Genomic DNA, 15471 nt, shown 5'->3' with positions numbered 1-15471 from the left:
CCGAAATCTAATTACCAGAAAACGTCAAATGATGAATACAGAAAAACAACAAAGTGGATCTCTTCACCAAAGGTATCAATGTAATCAATATTACAGCGCCATTACAGCCATGACTTTGCATTACAAAATCATGCTGACAGGTTCTTTTTAACTCTTTATTAGAAGCAAAAGGAAAAAACAGCGATTCTGCTGTTGTTTTTCACATTTAATATTATAGGCCTTTTATTTGCTACATAAATAAAGTGTTAAGTTATTTTGTTAAAAACTATTCACCAGTCACTGTAACTAATATTTCTATTTTTTACTGTAGGTTGATATAATAATGACAGTAGTAAATTAATTAATTTTTTCATGTTTTTACATTTTACTACTTTTTCTAAAAAGAGATCCATATGTTTTTATTTTCTACAGTGGTGTAAGGGCTTATTTTTTGTGTGTGACAAGTTGTACTTTTCACCGGTTTCATTTTTGAATACATATGGCTTTTTGATCACTTTATATTTAGTTTTATTATGGTAATAAGTGGATACGGTAATAATCTCCATGCAGGATTAAAAAAAGATATACGGTAGTTTTGTAGCACTGGTCGATATGATTACAGTGATACCCAGTGTAGAAGTTTTTTCTGTTTTACTTCTTTAGCTTTAGAAAATCACTTTTCCACAAACATTTTTTGATTCCTATTATGAAAACCATACAGCAAAAAGGCCATTGGTCTAGACTTGAGATAATGAAAAAACTGTGGTCTTTATTCATTCATGTACAGTGCCTAGTGAAAGTATTCGGCCCCCTGGAACTTTTCAACCTTTTTCCACATATCATGCTTCAAACATAAAGATACCAAATGTAAATTTTTGGTGAAGAATCAACAACAAGTGGAACACAATTGTGAAGTTAAATGAAATTTATTGGTTATTTAAAATTTTTGTGGAAATTAAAAACTGAAAAGTGGGGCGTGCAATATTATTCGGCCCCTTTAACTTAATACTTTGTTGTGCCACCTTTTGCTGCGATTACAGCTGCAAGTCGCTTGGGGTATGTCTCTATCAGTTTTGTACATCGAGAGACTGAAATTCTTGCCCATTCTTCCTTGGCAAACAGCTCGAGCTCAGTGAGGTTTGATGGAGATCGTTTGTGAACAGCAGTTTTCAGCTCTTTCCACAGATTCTCGAATTGGATTGAGGTCTGGACTTTGACTTGGCCATTCTAGCACCTGGATACGTTTATTTGTGAACCATTCCATTATAGATTTTGCTTTATGTTAGGGATCATTGTCTTGTTGGAAGACAAATCTCCGTCCCAGTCTCAGATCTTTTGCAGACTCCAACAGGTTTTCTTCAAGAATGGTCCTGTATTTGGCTCCATCCATCTTCCCATCAATTTTAACCATCTTCCCTGTCCCTGCTAAAGAAAAGCAGGCCAAACCATGATGCTGCCACCACCATGTTTGACAGTGGGGATGGTGTGTTCAGGGTGATGAGCTTTGCTGCCTTTACGCCAAGCATATCGTTTGGCATTGTTGGTTTCATCTGACTAGAGCACCTTTTTCCACATGTTTGGTGTGTCTCCCAGGTGGCTTGTTGCAAACTTTAAACAACACTTTTTATGGATATCTTTGAGAAATGGCTTTCTTCTTGCCACTCTTCCATAAAGGCCGGATTTGTGCAGTGCACGACTGATTGTTGTCCTATGGACAGACTGTCCCACCTCAGCTGTAGATATCTGCAGTTTATCCAGAGTGATCATGGGCCTCTTGGCTGCATCTCTGTTCAGTCTTCTCCTTGTTTGAGATGAAAGTTTAGAGGGACGGCCGGGTCTTGGTAGATTTGCAGTGGTATGATACTCCTTCCATTTCAATATGATTGCTTGCACAATGCTCCTTGGGCTGTTTAAAGTTTTGGAAATCATTTTGTATCCAAATCCGGCATTAAACTTCACCACAACAGTATCTTGGACCTGCCTTTTGTGTTCCTAGGTCTTCATGATGCTCTCTGTGCTTCAAACAGAACCCTGAGACTATCACAGAGCAGGTGCATTTAAACAGAGACTTGATAACACACAGGTGGATTATATTTCTCATCACTAGGCATTTAGGACAACATTGGATCATTCAGAGATCCACAATGAACATCTGGAGTGAGTTTGCTGCACTGAAAGTAAAGGGGCCGAATAATATTGCACGCCCCACTTTTCAGTTTTTGAATTTCCACAAAAATTTAAAAAAAAACAATACATTTCGTTCAACTTCACAATTGTGTTCTACTTGTTGTTGATTCTTCACCAAAAATTTACATTTGATATCTTTATGTTTGAAGCATGATATGTGGGAAAGAGTTGAAAAGTTCCAGGGTGCCGAATACTTTCGCAAGGCACTGTGAGTAGTAAGTGAAATCTTTGGCATTGTACTATACCTATATTTCTCTGCTGTATCTGTGCATCATGAATTGTGGTATGTGTTAATGGGGCCCACTGAGACTCTTTCGCCCTGGTGCTGGTGGTGTTCTCTATGTATCAGAAGTGGCTGCTACATACTTACAAAAGCGTCCACTTCCAATGCTAGATAGGCTTTAGATGCAGCAGACATTTGCTTTAGGGCTTTTACACAGTGCCTGATGTAGTACAAGTACAAATCCATTAGTTGTAATATCAAGTATCAAGCTACGACAGTGTTATATTACAAACATTTATTTGACATGCTGAGTGCCTTTTTAAGGGTTTTCTATATTTTTTTTAAAAGGTTTTGCATATCATATCATTTTAAATGTTGGTCTAGTTTGTGGGCTAAAACATTTTAATTAATCATCTATAATGGTCATGAAATATCCGTAAGTGGCACATATTGGCAAGTAATGTATTAATATTTTGAGGAAGAAAAAAAATATTTAAAAATAAAAAAATTTTTCTGGCCCTTTGTGTTCTGATCATTTGGATAACTTGTTTTGAAAATGTCCTTACTTCTAGGACTCCAGTCATGGCAGGTGGATTGTTCTCTATGAGTAAGAAATATTTTGAATACTTAGGAACATATGATCAAGGAATGGATGTGTGGGGAGGAGAAAACCTTGAAATCTCCTTTAAAGTACGTAAGATTCCCAACAGTTGTAATATTGTGGTTTTAGTGAATTATTAAAAAATCTAAACAGTTAACATTACATTTCAGCAACATCCTATGGTCCCGATTCATTAAGACTGCCAATTTTCTCACCTGTCTTCATGAGGTGGAGTGTTGAAATCAGATGCTCCTAATTTATAAGAGTCACATGCCTCTTCATGAATGAGGAGCATCTGACGAGTGGGTGCAATGTCTGAAATCTTATTCCAGCCATAGCTTGTCATTAATTAGGCAAGCTGTGGCGTCCCACCCCAGCTCTGCCTATTTTGATCTGGGTGAGACCTCTGTAATTTATACAAGGCCAGAGAGTTCCATCCTTCTTCTTGACAAGGAAGAAACCAGCTCTGGCCATTGAGGAAGGTTTCTGGATGAATCCCCTTGCCAGATTCTCCTTAATGTAATCAAACATGGCTTTGGTCTCAGCCGGAGACAGCGGGTAGATGCAGCCTCAAGGAGGTGAAGATCCTGGGAAAAGGTCAATGGGACAATTGTACGGCCTATGTGGAGGTAATGTCTTTGCTTCCTTTTTTATGAAAGATGTCCGTGTATGACCGGTAAGCGGATGAAAAGGGGGAGGTAAAAAAATTATTATAAATGACCTGAGAGTCCATTGCAAGTAAAAGAATAACAACTTTATTTAGAAAATGTGCAGGTAACAGGCATAGGGAGCAGTGGACAATTACACATGGAAATGAATGCACAAACAAAGAAAGGGGCGCACGGAGACAGGTGTGCCAAGGAAATCCCATAGGATGAACATAATTATATCAATCATCAGTATAATGGTAACAGCAAATAGGTATATGTGGGGGAGCCTGCTCCGTGTCAGTACATATGGGTCTATTTAGAATCTGTAGTACATACTGATCACATAATACATGATAGTAAGTGACCTATTTATGTAGTGAACATCAGGAAACGTTTCATGGCACCTGTATGTAGGCTGCAGGCAAGGGCATCCGTGGGGCATCAAATTCAAGGGTAATTTTCTTAAATTAGCATGATCCCTTGAATTCAAACACTCTGTGGTTCAATTTGCATTTATCAGCAGAGGAGCCTCCCCATAATGCCCTGAAGTACATGGTCTAGTGCAAACAGTCATGGAGGCTATCACAAGCAGTATAAAAGATGGATTCTGATTCTAAGCTCATACAGTGGCGGGATAGAATGTTGCCTTTTAGAGTTACAGCCATGGCCAAAAGTGTTGGCACCCTTGAAATTGTTCAAGAAAATGAATGAAATGAAGTATTTCTCCCAGAAAATATTGCAATTACACATTTTGTTATACACATGCTTATTTCCTTTGTGTGTACTGGAAAACACATTTTTGGGGTCATTGTCCTGCTAGGACACAAACCAAGCTTTCTGACACTGAACATTCCGACCCAAAATCCTTTGGTAATCTTCAGATTTCATGATGCCTTGACAACACTCAAGGTACCCAGTGCCAGAGGCAGAAAAACATCCCCAAAACATCTCTGAACCTCCAGCATATTTGTCTGCAGGTACTGTGCTCTTTCGTTTGTAGGCCCCATTCCATGTTTGGTATATAGTAGAATGATGTGCTTTACTAAAAACCTCTATCTTGGTCTCACCTGTCCACACGATGCTTTCCCAGAAGGATTTTGGCTTACTCACATACATTTTGGCAAACTGCATTCTAGCTTTTTTATGTCTCTGTGTCTCTCTCAGCTGAGATGGCTAGGCTTCTAGTCCTACCCGTACGGGAGTAGGAGGCATAAGTCCCACTACCAAATCCTACTCGTTTCTCCAATAAAAACCATCCCAGACATCCACGAATATAACGGGTCAGCACCTAGGCTGCTGCACCACCCAGTCCCACCCGGCTTTTAATATCTCGCCCAGCTTAACTTTCTAGAAGAGATATACACTCTGCCCAGAATCCTCCCTGTCGGCCACCTACATATCCCCCCTCTTCTCCAGAGCAGAGATCTGGGCACTTTGGGCCATCATACAATGAATTCTTGATAATGCGTCTACATTGCCCTGTAGTTTGCCTGGTCTATGTTCCATGGAGAAATTAAAATTCTGCAGTGAGAGAAATGACCTTGTCACCCTAGCCTTTTTTACTGATTATGTTTCATCCACATCAGCGGTGCATGATCTGACACAAGCTTAAATCTTCTATCCGAGAGGTAATACTTAAAAGATTCTAGTGCCCACTTTACAGCTAAGCATTCGCGCTCTATGATGGCATCGTTTTTTTTCCACCGGAGTCAACTTCCCGCTCAATTATAATACTAGGCATTCCTCTCCATTTATAGTTTGAGACAAGATGGCTCCCAACCCTGTGCCTGAGGCATCTATCAGAACCTAGAACTCCATTTTAAAATCTGTAGTACTTAACACGGGTTGCTCACACAGTGCTGACTTAAGGCACTAACAGTCTTTTTCGGGACACCGTGACCCCATTACGGATTTCCCTCCTCTTGCCAATAGTTGCTGGTGATCCCTAAAGAGCCTTCACTTCTTTCTTAGCTACCGGCCTAGGCCATCACTGCATGGCCTTAACTTTATTAATTTGAGGTTTGATGAAGCCCCTGCCAGTAACAAACCCCAGGTACTTGCCTCCTCTAGCCCTAAGGCACATTTTTCTTGATTTATTATGAGACTTGACCCACTGATTGCATTTAGCACAGCTTGTACTTTACACAGATGGCTTCCCCAGTCTGAAATGGAGTCAACCACATCATCTAAGTAAGCTGCTGTGTAAATATTATGTGGCTTCAAAATTAAATCCATCAATCTCTGAAAGGTTGTGGGTACAAACTTTCCTGGGTGGAGAAGCCTTTTTTCTTTGGACCCTCTTTGTTAAAGGAATTTGCCATTGACATTTTGTAAGATCCAGAGTCATTATGTATCTACCATTACCAAGTTTGTCAATTATTTCATTTACCCTGGCCATGTGATACACATCAAATTTAGAGATTTAAATTTCTGAAAATCATTGCAAAACCTCCAGGTCCTGTCTGGTTTGGGAATCAACTCGACCGGGCTAGACCATTCACTTCGGGACTTTGATCACTCCCAGTTCCAACATACGTTTGACTTCAGCCAAGATTGTTTCTCGGCGGGCCTCTGGTATTCTGTAGAGTTTAAGGTTTATTTATTTTCTTACCTGGTTCAGTAACTATATCATGTTTTAATAGATGTGTATTCCCAGGAAGGTCAGAGAACTTTGTTCCTCTGGAGGAATTGTTGTGCTTCCTGTTGTTAGGCCGTCGAAAGGGTATCCCCTAATTTCACTGCTGTAACCGGTTGTGGTGACATACTATGCTTAAGACTGGCAGCACCTGATGATTCCCTGTCTTTCCAAGGCTTATGTAGATTCACATGATACAGCTGGTACAATTTACATCTTCCCGGTTGATGTACCTTATAATCTACTTCTCCAACCTTCTCTACTACCTAATATGGAACTTGCTACTTTGCCAAAAACTTGCTTTCAAAAGTCCAAAACTCTATCTCCTGAGTTGAAGTTCCTGATTTTTGCCGCCTTATTATACATTCAGCTTTGGGCCTCTTGGGCCCCCTCTGCATGTGCTCTTGGACAATAGGTAAAACTTTTCCGATTCGGTCCTGCATCTGTGCTATGTGTTCAATAACACTTTTATACGGGGTTGCCTCAGCTTCCAATGTTTATTTTGCATTGTTCAGCAGACCTATTGGAAGTGCATCTGAACAGCAAGGTGGATTGCTGTTGAGGGGAGATAGAGAGGAAAAAAAAAAAAAATCTATAAATCTTCAGCACAGAGAGTGTGAGCGAGCTGAGTGTGACCTGAGCGTAAGTGTGAACGGCGGTAAGTGTGTGACTTGTGATTCAGTGAAGAGGTATTTGGAAGGCCTTTAACAAATACCTGTGTGAATTTGTGTGAATTGCTGAATTGGGAGTAGCTATATTCACAAGGTGTTAACTTAGGGTGGGCGGTCATAATCAAGGGTTTATAAGGGGCAGCTGTTTGGGGCTCAAGCCCTTTTTGGAAGTGCATCTGAACAGCAAGGTGGATTGCTGTTGAGGGGAGATAGAGAGGAAAAAAAAAAAAATCTATAAATCTTCAGCACAGCGAGTGTGAGCGAGCTGAGTGTGACCTGAGCGTAAGTGTGAACGGCGGTAAGTGTGTGACTTGTGATTCAGTGAAGAGGTATTTGGAAGGCCTTTAACAAATACCTGTGTGAATTTGTGTGAATTGCTGAATTGGGAGTAGCTATATTCACAAGGTGTTAACTTAGGGTGGGCGGTCATAATCAAGGGTTTATAAGGGGCAGCTGTTTGGGGCTCAAGCCCTTTTTGGAAGTGCATCTGAACAGCAAGGTGGATTGCTGTTGAGGGGAGATAGAGAGGAAAAAAAAAAAATCTCTAAATCTTCAGCACAGCGAGTGTGAGCGAGCTGAGTGTGACCTGAGCGTAAGTGTGAACGGCGGTAAGTGTGTGACTTGTGATTCAGTGACTTTGGAATCAGGGAGTTTCCAAGGGAGGAATTGCTTCTGTTTTTTTTTTTTTTTTTTTTTTTTAAATTAATTCTTTGTATTTATTTTTAATTAAAGTTTCTGTGTGGTGCAATCCCCATTAGGAAATGTGCTCCACAATTGTTAATGCCATCCAGTGCACATCTTGCCACATGTATGCAGTCCTTGACCAGCTGGTCGAGGGTGCATACTGCTGTGCGAGATGTGAGCACATTGTGCATTTGGAAGCCCAGATTTTGGATCTAAATGTGCAGCTGGCAACACTGAGATCCATAGACAATATGGAGAGGAGTCTTCTGCTCACAGAGCAGACGCTCAATGGGATAGATGAGGAGGGGGATGGTAGGATGGAGCTGCAGGACAGTGTGGCAGTTAGCTGGGTGACAGATAGAAGGCGGGGTAGAGGGAAGAGTGCCAGGGAGGCTAGTCCTGATCTGGCACACCCCAATAAGTTTGCTAAGTTGGCAGATGAGGGGGGTGCCAGTACAGGGGTAGCACTGCTGCAGCCAGGCATGTCCTCTGAAAGCCGGAGGAGTGACTGCTCCAGTAAGGAGGGAAATAGGAGAGCAGGGCAGGCCAGACAGGTGCTGGTAGTGGGGGACTCAATTATTAGGGGAACAGATAGGGCAATCTGTCACAAAGACAGGGATCGTCGGACGGTGTGCTGCCTACCTGGCGCTCGAGTCCGACACATCGCTGATCGGGTGGACAGATTACTGGGAGGGGCTGGTGAGGACCCAGCAGTCATGGTGCACATTGGCACAAATGACAAAGTTAGAGGTAGGTGGAAGGTCCTTAAAGATGATTTCAGGGAATTAGGCTGCAAGCTGAAAGCAAGGACCTCCAACGTGGTATTTTCCGAAATACTGCCTGTACCACGTGCCACGCCAGAGAGGCAACGGGAGATTAGGGAGGTTAATAAGTGGCTCAAGAATTGGTGTAGGAAGGAGGGGTTTGGGTTCCTGCAGAACTGGGCCGACTTCTCAGTGGGCTACAGGCTCTACGCTAGGGACGGGCTGCACCTCAATGGGGAAGGGGCAGCTGTGCTGGGGGAGAAAATGGTTAGAAGGTTGGAGGAGTGTTTAAACTAGGGATTGGGGGGGAGGGTATTCATTTTATAGGAGGGGAAGATAGTGCAGATAGAGAGCTGGGCACAAATAAGGAAGTTGGGGGTGGCGGTGGCATGGGGGGTGGGGTTAGAACAGTTAATAATTTAAGAAAGAATAGAGGTACAGAGAGGAACATCAAGTGCATGTATACTAATGCCAGAAGCCTCGCCAACAAAATGGACGAATTAGAACTAATGTTGTTGGAGCATAATTATGACATGGTGGGGATATCTGAGACGTGGCTGGATGAGAGCCATGACTGGGCTGTTAACTTGCAGGGCTATAGCCTGTTCAGAAATGACCGTACAGATAAGCGAGGGGGAGGGGTGTGTCTATATGTAAAATCTTCCTTAAAACCCATCCTGCGTGATAATATAGGTGAATTTAATGAAAATGTGGAGTCCCTGTGGGTGGAGATAAGGGGAGGGGGAAAAAATAATAAATTACTGATAGGGGTTTGTTATAAATCTCCAAAAATAATGGAAGCAATGGAGAATATCCTCGTAAAGCAAATAGATGAAGCTGCGACTCAAGGAGAAGTCATTATTATGGGGGACTTCAACTACCCTGAAATAGATTGGGGAACAGAAACCTGCAGTTCCAGCAAAGGTAATCGGTTTTTGACAACTATGAGAGACAATTACCTTTCACAGCTGGTTCAGGACCCAACAAGGAGGGGGGCACTGCTAGACCTAATATTAACCAACAGGCCAGACCGCATATCAAATATAAGGGTTGGGGGTCACTTGGGGAATAGTGATCATAAAATAATAAGTTTTCATGTAACCTTTAATAAGATGGGTAGTAGGGGGGTGACAAGGACACTAAACTTCAGGAGGGCAAATTTCCAACGGATGAGAGAGGATCTTGGTGCAATTAACTGGGACGATATCCTGAGACACAAAAATACACAAAGAAAATGGGAGACGTTCATTAGCATCCTGGATAGGACCTGTGCACAGTATATACCGTATGGGAATAAACATACTAGAAATAGGAGGAAACCAATATGGCTAAATAGAGCTGTTAGGGGTGCAATAAGGAACAAAAAGAAAGCATTTAGAGAATTAAAGGAAGTAGGTAGTGATGAGGCATTAAATGAATACAGAAAATTAAATAAATTCTGTAAAAAGCAAATCAAGGCAGCAAAGATTGAGACAGAGAGACTCATTGCCAGAGAGAGTAAAAATAATCCCAAAATATTCTTTAACTATATAAATAGTAAGAAACTAAAAAATGACAGTGTTGGCCCCCTTAAAAATAGTCTGGGTGAAATGGTGGATGAGGATGAGGAAAAAGCCAATCTGCTAAATGACTTTTTTTCATCAGTATTTACAAAAGAAAATCCCATGGCAGCCAATATGACTAGTGATAAAAATTCCCCATTAAATGTCACCTGCTTAACCCAGCAGGAAGTACAGCGGCGTCTAAAAATCACTAAAATTGACAAATCTCCGGGCCCGGATGGGATACACCCCCGAGTACTGCAGGAACTAAGTACAGTCATTGATAGACCATTATTTTTAATCTTTAAAGAGTCCATAATAACAGGGTCTGTACCACAGGACTGGCGTATAGCAAATGTGGTGCCAATATTCAAAAAAGGGGCAAAAACTGAACTCGGTAATTATAGGCCAGTAAGTTTAACCTCTACTGTGGGTAAAATCCTGGAGGGCATTCTAAGGGATGCTATACTGGAGTATCTGAAGAGGAATAACCTCATGACCCAGTATCAGCACGGGTTTACTAGGGACCGCTCATGTCAGACTAATTTGATCAGCTTCTATGAAGAGGTAAGTTCTGGACTGGACCAAGGGAACCCAGTGGACGTAGTGTATATGGACTTTTCCAAAGCTTTTGATACGGTGCCACACAAAAGGTTGATACATAAAATGAGAGTAATGGGGATAGGGGAAAATATGTGTAAGTGGGTTGAGAGCTGGCTCAGGGATAGGAAACAAAGGGTGGTTATTAATGGAGCACACTCAGACTGGGTCGCGGTTAGCAGTGGGGTACCACAGGGGTCAGTATTGGGCCCTCTTCTTTTTAACATATTTATTAATGACCTTGTAGGGGGCATTCAGAGTAGAATTTCAATATTTGCAGATGACACTAAACTCTGTAGGGTAATCAATACAGGGGAGGACAATTTTATATTACAGGATGATTTATGTAAACTAGAAGCTTGGGCTGATAAATGGCAAATGAGCTTTAATGGGGATAAATGTAAGGTCATGCACTTGGGTAGAAGTAATAAGATGTACAACTATGTGCTTAATTCTAAAACTCTGGGCAAAACCATCAATGAAAAAGACCTGGGTGTATGGGTGGATGACAGACTCATATTCAGTGGCCAGTGTCAGGCAGCTGCTACAAAGGCAAATAAAATAATGGGATGTATTAAAAGAGGCATAGATGCTCATGAGGAGAACATAATTTTACCTCTATACAAGTCACTAGTTCGACCACACTTAGAATACTGTGCACAGTTCTGGTCTCCGGTGTATAAGAAAGACATAGCTGAACTAGAGCGGGTGCAGAGAAGAGCGACCAAGGTTATTAGAGGACTGGGGGGTCTGCAATACCAAGATAGGTTATTACACTTGGGGCTATTTAGTTTGGAAAAACGAAGACTAAGGGGTGATCTTATTTTAATGTATAAATATATGAGGGGACAGTACAAAGACCTTTCTGATGATCTTTTTGATCATAGACCTGAGACAGGGACAAGGGGGCATCCTCTACGTCTGGAGGAAAGACGGTTTAAGCATAATAACAGACGCGGATTCTTTACTGTAAGAGCAGTGAGACTATGGAACTCTCTGCCGTATGATGTTGTAATGAGTGATTCATTAATTAAATTTAAGAGGGGACTGGATACCTTTCTGGAAAAGTATAATATTACAGGGTATATACACTAGATTCCTTGATAAGGCGTTGATCCAGGGAACTAGTCTGATTGCCGTATGTGGAGTCGGGAAGGAATTTTTTTCCCCATGGTGGAGTTACTCTTTGCCACATGGGGTTTTTTTTGCCTTCCTCTGGATCAACATGTTAGGGCATGTTAGGTTAGGCTATGGGTTGAACTAGATGGACTTAAAGTCTTCCTTCAACCTCAATAACTATGTAACTATGTAACTATTGGGTGCCTCCCATAAACTAACTCTAAAGACGAGAAACTGGTAGAAGCCTGAAGTACTTCTCTCATGGAGAACATTAAATATGGAAAAAGATCATCCCAAACAGAGTGACCTATTTCAAGTGTTGTTTATTTCTGTTAAAAATGTTGATGATTATTAGTGATGATCGAATAGTGAAATATTCGGATTCGGACACAAATAATTTCCCCTTTAGCATATGTTCACACGGAATGTTTTGGCTTTATTTTTTACTTTAACATTTGTGAGGGCTCTCACTCCTACATTAGGGACGACCCTCCTTCATGCCAAATAGCTAGCCAGATAGTGGAATACATATTCCCCATCACTTTACAACGCCAGCTAAAACATGAACATAAATTAGACGTCAGTAAATTTATTTACACACACGGCTACTCGATCATAAGCTGTTTAGACTGGAGAAAGACGAGTCATATTACACCTGAATATAAAGAAATATCCTTTATTATAAGACTAATAGAAATCTTATTTTTGAAACAAATATACATATAATACATATAAATAGGTAAATTCACAAGGTTACTTCAAAGTGACTAAAAAGGTGCAACCCATAAACCGGGACACAAGAAAGGACATAGGTAATCAAAATAGTACCCCAACGCGCGTTTCGCGTTCACGTGTGACGCCCCCTGATGAAGCGGCACACGTGAACGTGAAACGCGCGTTGGGGTACGGGACCGGGACCCAGTCTGGATATTCCATTACAAATGGGTAACTAGCTTATTTATCTCCATTAATACATTCAGTATGGGCAATATCAATGTGGCACATCATGGCGGTATTCACTTTGGCAATTTAGCCTTGTAAAGAGTATTAAACTCTGTTATGTGCTGAAACATTGGGCCTTTTCCTGCTGGTACTTATTGGACATTTTTGTACTATTTTGATTACCTATGTCCTTTCTTGTGTCCCGGTTTATGGGTTGCACCTTTTTAGTGACTTTGAAGTAACCTTGTGAATTTACCTATTTATATGTATTATATGTACATTGGTTTCAAAAATAAGATTTCTATTAGTATTAGTATTTTCTTTATATTCAGGCTTAATATGACTCGTCTTTCTCCAGTCTAGCCAGCTAAAACATGCCTATTTGAATTTTGGGCTTTGCCCGCCGCCACCATGTCCACCGCCATGTCATTACACGGCCCTGGCTGACAATTGGTAGAGTGCCAGCAGGTGCCATGAAACCTGAGTTTGGTAAGGGCCCTCAGGTGACCCTGTATCATACATTTGGGAGAGCTCTCACTCCTACTTTCAGGAGGTCCCTCCCTCATGACAAATACTTAGCCAGATAGTGGAATAAATATTCCCCATCCCTTTACAATGCCATTTCAAACATGCCCATTTGAATTTTGGGCATCACCTACCAGCACCACAATGTCCACCACCATGTCATTATGTGGCCCTCGCTTTTAATTTTCAGAGGGCCATGAGGTGCTGTGAAACCTGCATTTTGTAAGGTCAACAGTTCATTTTTGCCACCGGATCCCAATGGAACCACTGTCATAGCGGGTGAAGCCACTGTAAGGTGAATATAATACAGGAGTTGGGTGAGCTGTATGATCAATGTCAGTAAATTGGATTCTACCAGACACCAAAAGCATTAGAAATAAATTCGGAAAACAGTGTTTGCAAGAAAAGGACTGTATTGTGCTCAATTTGTCAGGCCTGAAACCCCTGTCAGGAACATGTACAAGCCTCATTTTACTTGGAAGCAGCCTCTTCAAGGGAAAAAGACAGGAGTGCCATTGACCAATCTGTGCAAGCCTACACAGTTCTTCTGGAAACTACCCAACCAGGCAGAATGTATCTTTTGCATGGTTTTGAGCAACAATGGAGTAATTAAAGGATATGTCCAAGAGAGTGTTGAGGTCTGTGGAATGCATTACTCAGGTGACAGGCAGTGCTACAGAGCTCAGGTAAGGGCATTAGCGTGGCAATTACCATGTTCCAATGTGGAGCGTATTAACCCAGTCTCTTAGACGTACTTAAAATATACAGAGAGACAGGCCAATGCCCCACCACCATTTTTTTGTAAGGACCCAAATTGAGAAAATGTAAGGGAAGCAACAGTTTAATAAAGAGACAGAAGTCTCATTTAGGAGTCTGAAAAAGTCAGCAATGGTCTGGGTCCATCGCCGGACAATGTAAATTGCTACCGAATATTTATGCCCTATCTAGCAATGTGTGAAGAGACATATATGCTGACAAGGGACAACTGAACGCTGCACTGGGACAACGAACTGGATGTGGTTGCTGACTGTTATGTCTGTGCAACTGCAGGTTGTGGACAGGATGCCTCAGTGCCTTCTTCCTGGACAGCAGAGAGAGAATGACTTAACATAGGGGAAGGGCCAGTGGTTTCAACGTCAGACACAGATTTTGTACTCAGGCGTTCCGCCCACCTACTGGTGTGCTGTGTATATGAGCAGTATACGGCGTATATGCTAACAGAGGTATTTCCCTTTAGAAAGGGATGTGTGGGTAAGATTTTCGAACTAGCAGCATGTTTCATTACTCATATTATTACTCTGTGTAGGGCTGAAAGAATTAAAAGAATTGTGTAGAGCGTATTAATGCATTTATGTTCCAAAATGTCCAAGTGCAGACTCCAAAAACAACACCAGGCTGCCATATACACGCTTAAAGAGACCGTGAGAAGGGCAGCACAATAAAAAAAAAGTATAATAATAGAATATATAGAGATTGAGAGTAGAAATTTGACCATTGCACAATGTGCAAATGTTTCAAAAAATTAGCCAAGGGGTCTTCTCTCAGACCAGCTGAAAGACGCCGTGATGGGGACATCACAATATACTTAGTAGTTATTGCAAGAGGTAGAGAGTACAAGTTTCACCATTGCAGAATGTGAAAGGTTTCAAAAAAATTAGCCAAGGGTCTCTCGCACACCAGCTGAAAGGTGCCGTGATGGGGATATCACAAAATACTTAGCAGTTATTATTACAAGAGGTAGAAAGTACAAGTTTCACCAATGCACAATGTGCAAAGGTTTCAAAAAGTACAAAACAATACCCACGCGGGGTATACATAGATGAACACTAAGTATTTGTTTGAGAAGCTGGAGGAGGAGGAGTCAGCCTGTCTGCATTTTCCATTGACAGCTGTGTGCACTTATCTGTTATGATTGCACCAAACTAAAAAACCCACTCAGACAACACACTCGCGGCAGGGCATGGCTGCACCTCCAAAGAGTGAAAGGAGAGGTCGGGCCAAGTGTGCAGCTTGGACAACCAACAGTTAAAGGGCACTGAAGAATCAGGAAGGTCGCTGGTATGGTCACTTAAGTAGTCCTTCACCATCTTGGCCAACTTCTCCCTCCTCGTCATAGTTACACCCACAGATAGCCCTTGCTGTTGGGACAGACTCATGAATATGGCCCAGTTGGTGGACATCCCCCCGAGTTGCACCTGGTGTTTGTGGCCCTTCTCTGTAATCCTTGTGGCTGACAAGAGCCGGTACCTCTGCCACCAGCTTTGTCTGAGGGTAATATTTTGAGTAAGTCTTCCACTACTGCCCTCTGGCATGTATGCACTGAAAACAGCACGTCTGCCTCCGACATGAG

General features: G+C 41.7%; 1 long non-coding RNA gene and 1 pseudogene across 1 annotated transcript in view; one reads left to right on the top strand and one right to left on the bottom strand.

The window, feature by feature from the left end:
- Window positions 1–15471, bottom strand: part of LOC143782298 (uncharacterized) — a 906302-nt gene that overhangs the window by 175698 nt on the left and 715133 nt on the right. The gene's annotated exons all lie outside the window — the stretch shown is intronic.
- LOC143782103 (polypeptide N-acetylgalactosaminyltransferase 12-like) overlaps window positions 1–15471 on the top strand; it is a 268248-nt pseudogene that overhangs the window by 55677 nt on the left and 197100 nt on the right.

The sequence above is a fragment of the Ranitomeya variabilis genome, chromosome 6, assembly GCF_051348905.1.
Source record: "Ranitomeya variabilis isolate aRanVar5 chromosome 6, aRanVar5.hap1, whole genome shotgun sequence".
Classification (NCBI taxonomy): domain Eukaryota; kingdom Metazoa; phylum Chordata; class Amphibia; order Anura; family Dendrobatidae; genus Ranitomeya; species Ranitomeya variabilis.
This window is presented reverse-complemented; position numbering and strand designations above follow the sequence as displayed.